Source organism: Lycorma delicatula, chromosome 6 (assembly GCF_047948215.1).
Source record: "Lycorma delicatula isolate Av1 chromosome 6, ASM4794821v1, whole genome shotgun sequence".
In the NCBI taxonomy this organism is placed as follows: Eukaryota; Metazoa; Arthropoda; class Insecta; order Hemiptera; family Fulgoridae; genus Lycorma; species Lycorma delicatula.
This window is the reverse complement of record NC_134460.1, coordinates 80,977,464-80,991,745: the sequence shown is the minus strand read 5'-3', so window position 1 is coordinate 80,991,745 and position 14,282 is coordinate 80,977,464. Positions and strand designations below refer to the sequence as shown.

The window sequence follows — 14,282 nt, the reverse complement described above, 5'->3', positions numbered from 1 at the left end:
TACTTTGTTATATACTTGTATATACTTTGTTACATGATATGCTATTTCCAGCTTCTCTATACTCTAGCTTTCAAAGTTGTTTTTCCTCCAAATTGTTATAATTTTCCCTAGAAATTTAAAATTTTGGGCTCTTTTAATTGTTTGTTCTTTTGAGATTTTGAATGTTTAAGTTTTATTTTTGCTATTTGAAAATCATTCTGTATTTCGTAAGAAATTTGAAGCCCGATTTATTCGCGCATTCTTCTAATTTTTTTGTTTGACGTAGGTAAAAACAGAAAAATTACCAAAAATTCCTCAGAAGAAATATTTCTATTACAATGTTAATTTTAATTACAAATTTTTATTTTTATTACAATAATACTGTTGTAAAACTATTTCCATTACAATAATTTTTTTTTTTCAAATAAATACGTCGGGGCATTTAAAAGAATCTACCAAGATGAATCGAACTACTACATTATCAACTTGATTATTTCATAATTTTTTTGTTAAATGCATTCACACAAGAAATAACAATTAATGTAATTCAACGGTTAGAAAAAAAATGACGTTAGAAAAGAATCAAACACAGTAAGCGACTGGAATAAGTAAACTTGCAACGTTAAATTAATCCTAATATATTTTTTTTAACTTAAAATTATTTTATGAGCCAGAACGCTGAGCAAAAATATCCAAAACGATTCAGTCAGTTAAATTTAATTACAACGACCATAAAATATATTAATGCACACACACACACACACACACACACACACACACACACACACACACACACACACACACACACACACACACACACACACACACACACACACACACACACACAAACACAAACACACATAAGCAAGCTAGCTGCTAGCACCACACAGAAATCAAAATATAATTTATAGTATTTTAAGTCATAAGTACAGTGCGATCGTTTTATCGCGCACTACGTGTGTTACTTGAACAGTCTATAAGGAAAAGTTCGATCCCAGACAGGAATATCGTACGGGAGTGCACAAAAGACCACAAGAAATTAGGTTTACATTCATACCGAATACATTGCGTTCAGGTACTGTAACCCCAGACACTGTTAAAAGAATACGGTACTGCCAGTGGTTTATCGACCAGGAAGAAAGTAATGAGATGGGCACACTGTATAATGTGTTTTTCAGTGATGAGACGTATTCTCACCGTGGTGGTTGCATCAATAGTCAGAACAACAGATATTGATCAACATAAAATCCACGAATCAAACATGAAACGTCGCTGCACTTACAAAAAGTAGGGGTTTGGTGGCCCATTTCTCGACGACGAGTTGTGGGTCCGATGTTTATTTTTTTTTTTGCGAGACTTGACAGTCCGGCATACCAGATTATAATTATGCAATTTTTATCTTTTTTTCAGCCTAATGAACGCTATTGTTACCTGATCAAGAGGGTACAACGTTCCATATATCCAAAAACACCATGGAATTTTTGGAAGAAATGTTTGGGTGATCGCATGATCTCAAAAAGTCTCTAGTAAGGGGTCCCTGACTTATCGTCACAAAACTTCCTTTTCTCGTTTAAGCTTCTTTCTCTGGGTTTTTTTTAATAGGACTTGTATATCGAGAAAACTCGCGTACTCTACAAAACCTGGAGCGAGCCATTACTACAGCGATGAATTCCATTAGCCCTTATGCCCTACGAAGGAGGTCAAAAAATATGGTGCAAAAAGTTAGGACCTGCCTTGATATGGTGGATAATTCCAACACTTGCTGTAAGACATTACCGGTTGCATAACTACATTCCATAATAAAATCAAATGCGAGTATCTCTGTCTTATAGTCCACAGTGGAATAGTATCATGATGTGCACGATAAAATGATCGTAATGTATTTACTACGACTATTTTGTCATTTTAAAAATGAAAATTAATTAACGAATAATACAAATACAATTTATCATTTACTTTCTCAATGACACAGTTTACAGCCAGATAAAAAAAATGTCCGACTCCAACTGAAAAAATAACAAAACAAAAAACCGAAGAAAAAATAATGGGGTAGAAATTAGATATGCTTTAGATAAGCATAAAGGTGAAAGCGCAAAATTAAGTGACAGCCGAACGGAGTCGGCCTTCTTCTTTTACGCAAATAAATAGAAACATGTAAATAATTGCGATGTCGAAATCATAGAAATAAACATGATGATTAACTGTAATATTCCAACACGAAAGAAAATTATTTTCTTTGATGAGTTATAATGTTATACATTACGAACAACGTTACAAAGAAAAAATTTAATTTTGTACGTTAACAGACCTTGCTTTTTTCTGTTATTACCGAAGGAATTATTTGAAAAAAAATTGTAAAAATTACGCGTTTTAAGCCTGTTTTCCTGATAATTTATTTTCAATCTCCATAGCTTCGTTAAGAGATTGTAAAAAAACTAATTTTTAATTAACAGCTCAATTATTAAACTTGTCATTTAAGTATTTTTCTTTCGATTTAAATACAACAGTCATAAAAATAAAAAAAATAAAAATACTATTTAAACTCTTCGTAACACAGATCATCTTCACCGCCTATCAGATAAGAGTATAGTTGCTTTACGAAAAAATGTTACATCTTGTACGCAGAGCGAACAGAATATAATAGCCTGTGATGGCCAACAGTTATGAAAATTCTTCTTATACTAATGTTTTTAACTAAGTTCTATTATACTTTTTCTAAATTTTAAAAATACTTTGTAAATTAGGAAATAATGAGGCAATCCACAAATCAGTTCCATATCTCTAATACGTGTCACAATGAGACATTGATCAATTGCTGTATTAATTTTTTATCGTTTAACTATTTTTCCCTGAAGCATAAATACCAGGTGCTATTTTATCGCGTAACTCATGAATTTATTTTATCGGCAAAAATAATTTATTGACGGTAACCCCAAGAAATTTAAAACTAACATTTTCATTTACCGTCCGTAATATTATTCATCTACGCTCACACATAAATTGCGTTCTTACTAATTTTATTTACTTTAAATCTAAAAAAAAAAGTTTCTTTATCTTTAAATAATTCCTTTTCTATTTAGATATTCAAAGATTGGCTGTAAATCTAGCCGGCAATTTTTCGAGTTGATTTATGTAAACTAACATGTAAAAGGATGATTGAAATATCATCCGCATACATAACTTACTCGATCTACCCCCGGTTCATTTATTTAAATATTATGAAACATAAGACTGAACCTCGGTTCAGTCATATAAAAACTTCTGAAATCTGTCCCTCAATTTCTTTTTAAATATTTAACCGATAAATTAAACTATGTCAAGGAAAGCAGATGAGTTGAACTTACAAAAATTGAAATTATAATTTTCTGTTTAATAAAAATATACATCATACATCATTAAAAATGGAAAGTTTTTCAAAACCAATAAAAATAGTACGGGTGCCTTTTTTGTACAGCTCTGTGTATATATTTATTGTGCGACATTATACTGCCGATCTGAATCTTCATTGTGCAAACTGTTCTTATTTTTTTCCGTTAATATTAAAATATATTTATTAATTTTAATGTATTACTTATTAAATATCAAAATATGTACAAGCAATAACGTCTGCGTTCAAAAAGCTTTGCAAAGACGGTCTTCCAAAAAAATATGTCTTCACAGATATACGTAAAACGCGAGTGAAAGTTTCAACAGTAGGGTTTGGTAGGCCCTTCCAAAAACGGTTTTTGTAAGAATAAATTCACTACTGTTCGATACATATGGTAGAGTTATTTGTTTTAATGATGGAACGGCGATACCAGAATCGTATCTATTGAAAAGACTCGGAATCGCTGTCGGATCGTAATAGGACTAAAGACAAACCATATTAGTAAGTTTTTAAAGGAGGAAAAGGAAATGGAAACTCCAATAAGATAAAAAAAAAAAATTGCGTAACGAAACTTGAAAAGGAATATCGCAGACCATGATCTTGAAGAACGGCACAGTACTGTTTTTTTTTTTTTTTTTTACGATGGGAGCGATATAAAAAGTTCTGTTACTCTTAAATCCAATTGTTCAAGTATTTTTTTTTTTTTGCATTTCGGAAGCTGTATTTTAACAACTATTTTAACTAGAAGTGTGAAATTTCTGCACAACCTTCCTCTGGTTAGTATTTGTTAACACAAGAAATTTTTAGAAACATTAAATTTTAACAAATTAATCTGGTTTAAAAAATTACATTTCTTTTGGAATAAAAAAATAAAATTAATTTAATAATATTTACATTATTAATTTTGATCTATAATTATAATGTTAGCAAGCTATAGTTGTTATTTACAAATAACAACAAGTGTTATAAAGGACAGAAAATATTGGGGTGACCAATTTAAAGAGTGTCGAAAAAATTATACCGAAAGTTAGTCAAGATGCACTTTTAAAACTATAAAAACTTCATAAGACCGTTTTCCTTAATCTTCAGATAATTTTTTATATATTCTCTTAACAAAGTAATAGAACGCTAAAATCGCACCAAGGGAAAAACAGCCGACAATGGATTCAATTTTTAACTGCAATTTTTCATTAATAGTTTTTACCTAATAATGTTTTTCTAATTGCACAAATTAATGAATATATTAGACAATATAATAATGAATAAAATTCAATTATTTCAATTCAATGATTTAATAACATAGATAAATTAACAGTATTCGTTTGTAATTTTAAAAAAATAACCTCAGGGCTAAAAGGTCTGTAGTGCGTGCAGGCATGTTAAAACCAGTTTATTAATTCTACTTCGGTAAAAATTCCCGGTCGCAAGAAATTAATATGACACAGACTACAAGCCCGTCATATATAGAGTTCGATCGTGCGATAGGTTCCGTATAATAGTAACATTTATTACTATCCTCTTCAAGCAAAAAGTCCCACAGACTAAAGTCTGCTATGCGCATTTATCCTTACATATTTTACAAGTTTTTCTCAGGTAAATCTATACAATGGGATTTAACTTACACAAGAGGAGTTAAAATTCAACATTTTTGTTAGGTTAATGGAAAATATCCAGGTTTATATAACCAGTCATTAGCTGAAAATTACGGACAACACAGTTAGTTTACGTCAAGTATAAAAATATATTTCATTAGTTTGAAAAAAAAATCAAATGATCATAACAATCCTTAAGAGTCTTAAAGAGTTTTGTTTTACCTCTAGCAAATATACATACACCGCTGTAAGATAATTATTTAAACGATCTGGAATAAAAAGAAATTAACAAAAACTCACATTAAAACTATTCCAATTATAACCGTAAACTCTCCTTTTCTTTCCTTCCCGTCTACCGCAATACGTCTTAGTTTCTAAATATTTTCATAGCAAAAAAGTCATACTGAATAGTGTACGCTAATACGAATCATAAATTCATGATGAAACTAGCATGTGTCTTTACCGATTCGCATTGTTTGAAGAGAACTCTCCTTCCAGGAGTCCACCCGAGCATCCTAGACTACTATTTGCATCAGTTATAGATATATATTTAGTAGAATTATATATATATATATATATATATATATATATATATATATATAAAGTAGAATATATAAATAAGCAAATAGAAGTAAAATTTTATTTCTGTAAATTATTTCTTTTGTTGTATTTTAAAATGTAAATTATTTTAATCTTCTGATGATAAGACGGTTAGCCGTTAAACAATTGATATTATATCATCTGTTCTCTCTGTAATTTTGTCAATAACCGTTCAGCATAGCCAATCTTTAAAAAAATGAGTAAATACAAGATCGGGAGACAATTTAAAGACGCAACATTGTATGATACTAATTTTCTTGGACACGAAGTTACATTCTACTCCGGATGAAAATGAAGAATCTGGCTAGTTTGACCGAAAATGTTAAGTAGGAGTCGGTTTTATGTCTGATCAATAAAATTTATGTCTAAAAATAAATAATTACATTTTAAAAAACGAGCAAACACAGTTTCTACATTAATTGAAAAAAATATAAATTATATATATATACACATACACAACAGCTAGTTTTACTATCACTTTTCCTCAAAGGTAGTGTAGTATCCTAGTATTTCAAATCTACCATTGATTTACATAAATCCAACCGTACGTTCCACATTACCCAGGAGTACATATATAGTCCTAGTAAAGTCAGTTATTTTTACACGGATTTGAATACTAGATCGTGGATATCTATGTTCTTTGGTGGTTGGGTTTCAATTAATCATATATCTCAGGAATGGTCGAACTGAGATTGTAAAAGACTACACTTCATTTACACTCACATATATCATCCTCATTCATCCCTGAAGTATTATCTGAACGGTAATTACCGGAGGCTAAACAGGAAAAAGAATTAAAGGAGTACAACATATATATGTGTATTAAATTTAATAAGAGTTTTGCTTATCACAATAAGAATATTTACTGTAACAAATAGGACACAATAAAATTTGCTTTGACAATGCGATTAAATTATTACGTGGAAAAAAAATGAATATAAAATTAAAAATAATAACAACAACGAAAAAGTAATTAATTTAGAGTAAAAAACATGCAACACCGTGAAGAAAAATTTAATTATACCGCTGTATATTTAAGTAAAGGAGAAAAAATGTCCTAGAATTAAAAAAAATGATCATAACGTTTCTTTGAATTGCATTTTTCATGACAGCGTAAATTCATTAACCAGTAAAGCTTCGCACAAACTGCCAAAAATCTGTTTAATAATCCTCTAGCCTAATTTGAATGTTTCAACTGCCAAAAACTAAAAACTAAGGATTCGAGGATGGCGGAACTACTGATGTATATGTCATTGCCGACATGACAGATTACAATTTCCCTAGAGTAGTGATTTATCGCCAACAGCTGAACTCCAAAACACGGCGTCTCTTCAATCAAACTTAACATGGAGCTATTTTTACATGTGGGCGAACCGGACCTAAATTTTATTTTTTAACTTTTAAATAGCATCGGTTCCATCAGCTCGGTTATTATCACTTTATAAGTGACAAATTTAAAATACATTAACTGACGATCTTCCAGCAAATCGTTTTTCCTTCCTGTTGACAAACTTTGAAAAATGTATTCTATGCGGTCGCGTTCATTAATAAATTGTTCACCACTGTAATATAAATACGACGCATTCACATAATAGACAACGACATTATAACAAACTAAAAATTATTTTAATTTACCGCTATTTACTTTTTTAATAGAAAACAATTTCCGCTCTGAAAAAAGTCGGATAAAATTTGTCATATAAATACAACGAGAAAACGAAGAAATCTGTTGAATATTTTTTTTATTTGTGCATCTACTAATAAATAATTAAATATAATTAATTCCACTTATTCTGTTTCATTTCTTCTCATTTGTGTTTACTTTTACATAAAATAAACATATACTTTTTGCAATTAATTGCCCTAAAACATTGGAATTTAAAAACAAAAAACATAAAGAAAATTACGTAAAAAAGGGAGGAGGGGCGAATAAAAAACACAATGGAGCCCCAAAGTTGGTGAAGTATCATGAGCTCACTGAAGGAACTGATACAACGAATGCAAATTTTATATATATATATAAAATCTACTCTTGAACACTGATAAAAAGGGCTAACGTTTGGATTATAAGTGTGATCATTATTTTACAAGATTTCATTTTTAAACTAACTCTATGTGCACTATTTTTTTTACAATTATTTTTAAAATTATAAAGAAAATTATTTGAAAAAAAAAATTTCACCTAACTAAAACCAATTTAAAACAACTAAAAAGAAAAGTTAAAGCAATGAGCCTTTTGCAAACGAGACAGCGTTAGTGTTCCAAATCTCAGAGTATATGAGTCACAACCCACCGGGTTGATCTAGTGGTGAATGCGTCTTCGCAAATCAGCTCATTTCGAAGTCGAGAGTTAAAACGTTCAAATCCTAGTAAAGGCAGTTACTTTTATACGGACTTGAATACTAGATCGTGGATACCGGTGTTCTTTGGTGGTAGGGTTTCAATTAACCACACATCTCAGAAATGGTCGACCTGAGACTTTACAAGACAACACTTCAATTACACTCATACATATCATCTTCATTCATCCTCTGAAGTAATACCTGACGGTGACTGCCTGAAACTAAACGGAAAAAAGAGAAAAAAAAAGGTATTTGAGTCACAGTGGGTCAGGTCGAACGTCATTTGACATCTGGCAGTTGAAGCTAGTAGATGTGCAAAATGAGTGAACTTCCCGCAAAACTGCGCCACATTTTACAATTTTATTTCGATAAAGGCGCAAATGCTGCGCAGGCCCGTGAAGAAATTTGTGCTGTTTATGGACAAGACAGGTTATCAAAAGCAACAGCCAAAAGATGGTTCAGACGCTTTCGTTCTGGAAATTTCGATGTCTAAGATACTCCTCGCAGTGGGCGACCAATCACAGAAAAAGTGAATGATGTTCTTGAAAAAGTCGAAGAAGACATGCATATAAGCAGTCATGACATCGCCAATGACCTGAACATCCCCATCACCGAACAGTGTTAAACCATTTGGAAAAAGCTGACTACAAAAAGAAGCTCGACGTTTGGGTGTAACATGATCAGACTCAGAAAAATTTAATCGATCGAATTTCTATCTGCGTAAATCATAAAGAAATCAAGCCATTTCTGAAGCGGTAGATCAACGTGATGAAAAGCGGATAACCTACAAAAAAAAGATCGTAAAAATTAAAAAAAAAAGATCAAAAAGAAAGAACGTGGTCAAAGCGACGAGAAGCTTCACAGCCTGTGGTAAAGCCGACACTAACGCCCAGGAAGGTTATGTTGTGCGTTTGGTGGGATTATGGCAACAAGCATCACGAACTGCTTGAGTCAGACTGTACTGTCGACAATTAGCGCAATTGCACCTAGCAATTCAAAAGAAACTACCTTAAACTGGTCAACAGAAATTATGTACACCATGCTGATAACGCCAAAACGCATATATCTTTATTTCATCCCGTCAGAAATCGAGAGAACTTGGCTGGGAGGATTTAATGCATCCACCGTAAAGCCCGGACTTGGCACAGTCAGATTACCGTTTGTTTCGGTCTCTGCAACACTACCTTCATGCTGTTAAGTTAGTTTCAAAATAGGCCTGTGAGAACCACGTGTCACAAATATTTGACCAGAAACCACAGAAGTTCTATACCGACGGAATTATACTATTGTCGAAAAAATGGCAAAAGGTAATCGAAGAAATAGTAAATAATATTTGGGTTCATAATGTTATTTTCCAATAGCAATAAACGTACTCTCAACTTTGGCCTCCAAATACTCAGTAATTTTTAGACAACCTGTAAGTACATACTGTTTTGTAACTTCTCTTTAAATTTCAAATTTTTGAAGTCTAATTAAAGGTTAGTAGGTGGTTTTTAATTTAGCACTGACTTTAAAAATACAAATTAAAGTGGAACTGCAAAATAAGCACGAGTAAACAAACAAAATTTGACAACAAAGTTGTAATACTTTCCTGGCATTGGTTATTTATTCTTATATAGTGGAAAGACAATGATAGATGAAAAAATTTACCTATGATTTTTTTTTTTGATGAAGTTTTATTATAAAATACTGTGATTAGTTTTTTATGCTCCCAACCTCCAAAATCACCTTCCAAGAAATTTTTTTGATTTTTCTACATTTACTATGTTGAATGAAAGAAACTAAAAAAAAAAATCACACTGAAAAATGTTCAACAAATAAAAAGTTACCACAGAATTATTTTTTTGAAGTAGTACCGAATTATCAAATTTTTCTTGTAATATTAAAAGTTTAAACAAACCAAAAAAAGTATGAAAAATTTCAGAAAATCTATATTTTTAAACTTTGATCGGGTCCCCAACTCCTAATATTATCCCTAAAGTTTTTTTTTTTGACACACACTACTACGATGCCTAAGAAAACACGACAAAAATTTTGTTAAAAGATATGCAATAAATAACAAATAAAAATAGTTTTTTCAAATATTTGATGAAGAGGAATTTTTAAAGCAATTTTTTTTTTACAAATGATAAGTATGTGTGAATGTACTGAGGTTGATATAAAGTGAGATTTTTCAATTTTTTGGGAGAATTAACCCCAAAAAACTCCTCCTCACCCTCCGGAGATATTGATCCCAAACGTTTATCAACATTTTGTACCATAGACACAAACTGCACCATATAGACGAGTCTCTGTAGAAAATTTCATCAAATGATGAACCAGTCAAACGATTTACCCAGTCAAACGTTACTAAGCTTAAAACACGCCAACACACTAACTCTAGAGCTATGCTGCAATGGAAAATGAGAGTAAACATTTAAAATTAGATTTTTTTTCAGTATCATATTGTTTTAAACTTTTTAACTATTTTTTTTTTAACTTATTCTTGAAAACAAACTGAACATCAAAATGTCAGAATGACGTAAGGCTGTATGTCACTGCGCTACAGCGATTCAATACCATGAAATAATGGTTACGTACGAATAAAAAATAACTATAAACTGTACCTGTAAAATAACTAAAACATATTTCGGTTAGATTAATTTCAACGGGACCACCGGATATGTATAACTTCTTCAACAAAATAGAAAAAGAATCGTAGAAATCTATAATTTGGTAAAGAATAAGACTTAAACATAAAACACAAGTTTCTTCCTTTTTCGAAGCGGGTTAAATAAAAAAATCTATTCAGTTTAAATCACCGGCTAACATTTTTAAAACACTGCTCGCGAGATTTAGTATTACTATATCTGCTTTTTATAAACCTCTGAAAAAAAAACAACCGCATGGGTAGATAGGTGCGATCACAAAGGATCTGTTTAGAAAGTTTAGAGTTTTTTAATTGGTCATTTAAATGGCCAAAATGTAAATATTTAGTTCAATGAAAAAAAAATTATTTTATTACAAAAAATTTTAAAGGTAATTTTATTCATTAAAAGTGGTATGGACGAATACAAAAGATGATGCCTTCATCAAAGAAGATGAACTCACCACATAAGTTGACAGTCTGCGCACAAATATGTAGTACAGAGATTTTGACCGGATTGGATTCGAACCGGAATGATAGTCTGAGACCACGCTGCTATGTAAATTGTGTGTATACTTTTTCCATTATTTGTAATTTATTATATTTCTCAAACCACATTTTATATATTTTTTTAAATGTATTCAACAAATAAATGTAACAATTAAAAAAAAAGTGCCGAGAAAATGGAATTAAGATAATATTGTCCAGTGCAACACCTGTGGTAGCCGTTGTGAACCTGGAAAGTTGAACAAGGTAGAAGATAAGTAGAAGGGATACGAGGTCGGTCGGAGAGGTACACGGCGGTGACCTTGAGATCGGGAGCGACCCACATGTCAGGAATAGACCCGGGTAAGCACCACACATCATCCCACTGTACACTCTGGCAGTACATACGTATACACGCCGCTTTTTATTCGCCACTTACTACTTTGTACAAATGTATGTTCACTAATCACGCACGCGTACGCAAAAATATATAATCGCATAAGCTACAAAACCTATCGCAGATCTTATCATGGATACAAAGACTTTGAAAAGCATGCTCACAAAGCCGTACGACATTTAATCTAACGCAACCTAGATATTCTAAGAGTGATTGCGTGCAAGCACGTGTCTTCATTATTTAAACGTGCAAACAATTTATTAATGTACAAAGGGTAAAAAATTATTTTACTGATCATTTCATCCGTAGTAACGAATATGTAAGTATAATTTAAGAGGAATTATAAGGCTAAACAGATATGAGAGATCTCTTGATGTCTACAAAATTAAGCGATTTAAAAAAACAAAACAAAAGACCTTTATTTCCATAGACAGCTTTCTGTAATACAGTATACAGTTAAATTTGAATTTCTAGTTGAGATATAAAACGATGCCGATGGTGCTAGTAAAACTTTTTCGTTCGGATATTGTAATGTATTTCGTTCTCCAAATAACACAGTAATAGATAATTATAACAAAAGTAACCAAGCAAACACACTCTGGGTGGCAAGTAATTCTTAAAGAAATAATAAATTACTTAATATATGAAAAACACACAACGATACATATTCGAAGATAACTGCTACATTTTTATTAGATATTAACTACACCTTTTCCTACATATATTAAATAAAAGACTGTAGCTGTATGTAATGACGAGATGAATTTTTTGAAGAACTATCGACAAAAATATTAAATTCTATGCCTAAAGTACTGCAAAAATAGTTTTTTATACCAATTACAAAAAAAAAAAAAAAATAGACCAAAACTAAACTATAGCAGTTCAATAAATATTAGTTCGTGACCGAATAAGAGAGTATGGGAATTTAATTACAAAGAGCAAAGGAAAGATTTTTCTTTTCAGTGTGATTTTTATACACCAAAGGGAAAACGTACAGGAAGATCGAGTCAAACTAAGGCCGCTGATATAAAAGATTTTCGAAACTAAATATCGAAAAAAAATAAAAAGACGATACCTTTTAATTAAAATTGTTCTTAACGAAATATATTTGTAATTAATTCTGAAATGAAGGAAAATATAAAAGGTAACGTAAAATACAAATTCCATAGATTTTATTGTGCCATCCAGTCCGGATGATTTTTTTAAATTTATAAGGAGCACTGTTTGAAATTTATTATCGCATTTCATAATAACTTACGTTACTACTCGTATTAAAAAAAAGGCAGCATAAGAAAAAATTATAGAAGCTAACGAACACTACGGATAAAAGTTTAAAAGGATGACCACTTCTTCAGGTCCAAACTATCCTGAATTTGGAAAAATACATCTTCACGGTACAACCGTAGTTTTAAGCTTAAAAATTTTAACGATTAATTTTACAAGCCGCGTTATATAAAATTTGGGTACAGAGTGACGCGTAATCAATTTTATTCTGTAAAAAAAAAAATCTATGTTAGTTTTTTCATAAAAATATCGTTTAAATTCACTACCCTGACAGAAAGTGGGGAATAAGTAAAAATTAGATGGACTTCTGCAACATAAAAGCAGAAAATCATAAATAATGAAAAAACCACATAAAAAAGTTACACATTTTAAAACTTAATTTACTAGATAAATATATTTTTAAAAATGTTAAGTTGGCAACAAAAGAAAAAAAAGTAATACAGTGAAATAACGCTGCAATTTATAAAATTATTTTTACTCTGAGCAAACACAGGATTATTATTAGAGAAAAAGCGACAATTATTAATTTGGGTATGTAAAAAAACTTTTCTAATTCACCAAGTATTACAATTAACCCCTTACATTTTGCAAATTACAGTAGATAACAAGGTGAATTCAAGGTGACTTAAATGAATATACAAAAAAATACACACAACTGAAAAAAAAACTATTCTGACTGTACTAAAAACATTGTGTTCTTTTTTTAGAAATTAATTGTTACTTAAGACACATATAATTAATTAGTTACATGGCCCGTTCTTACAAATCAAAAAAAATCTGTGGCTTCGTTTCTATGACCAATTTAACGTCAACAATAGACAACACTTTGGTAACGTATTAAAAAAAAAAAAAAAAAAGATTAAATGGATTTTGTATATGATGGCAATGTTAGTTAATTAGATTCTTTTGAAATAATGTTCCGATAGAAATTCAAAAGAAGAAAGAATTATTTAAATGAATAAATAAGAATGTAAACAATACTAATAACTTGTAAGAAAACTAATAATTCACATGCAACAATACTTAAACAAACATAATAGCTGTATATTAGAGCGGGATCTCTTGTTACCTTATGAAAAGATTTATACCTGTAAAAACCGAAATTTCCGCATGAAATAGGGGTAGTACGAATAGTTCATCGTTCCATTGTAAAAAGAGGTAGATTTTACTCATTTATTTAGAAGCAAAGGTTTTTACTTTCTTGTACGAAGTAAAGGAAGTATTGTGATCGCGAAAAATATCGGTTTTCAGATTTCAACGGAAATATCCATTTTGACTAGTTTCGGCGTGACGTTTGTACGTACGTATGTATCCCGCATAACTCAAAAACAATTAGACGTAGAATGTTGAAATTTTGGATTTAGGACTGTTCTAACATCTAGTTGTGCACATCTCCTTTTGATTGCAATCGACTGGACCAAAAGTGTCCAAAAAAAACCAAAATCCAAAAAAGTTTGGATTTTGGACCTTTTCTTAACTACAATAATAAGCCCTCATTGAGAGCTATTCAACAATATATATCATAGGTGGTACTTATTTTCATTAGTTCCAGATTTATAGACAAATTAACTTTTAATTAATGAAATATTTGGATCTTAAAAGGGGAAGG

The 14,282-nt window shown here is 30.7% G+C and overlaps 1 protein-coding gene across 5 annotated transcripts in view; it reads right to left on the bottom strand.

Annotated features, from left to right (window-relative positions):
• LOC142325967 (uncharacterized) overlaps positions 1–14,282 on the bottom strand; it is a 434,412-nt gene that overhangs the window by 197,293 nt on the left and 222,837 nt on the right. The gene's annotated exons all lie outside the window — the stretch shown is intronic.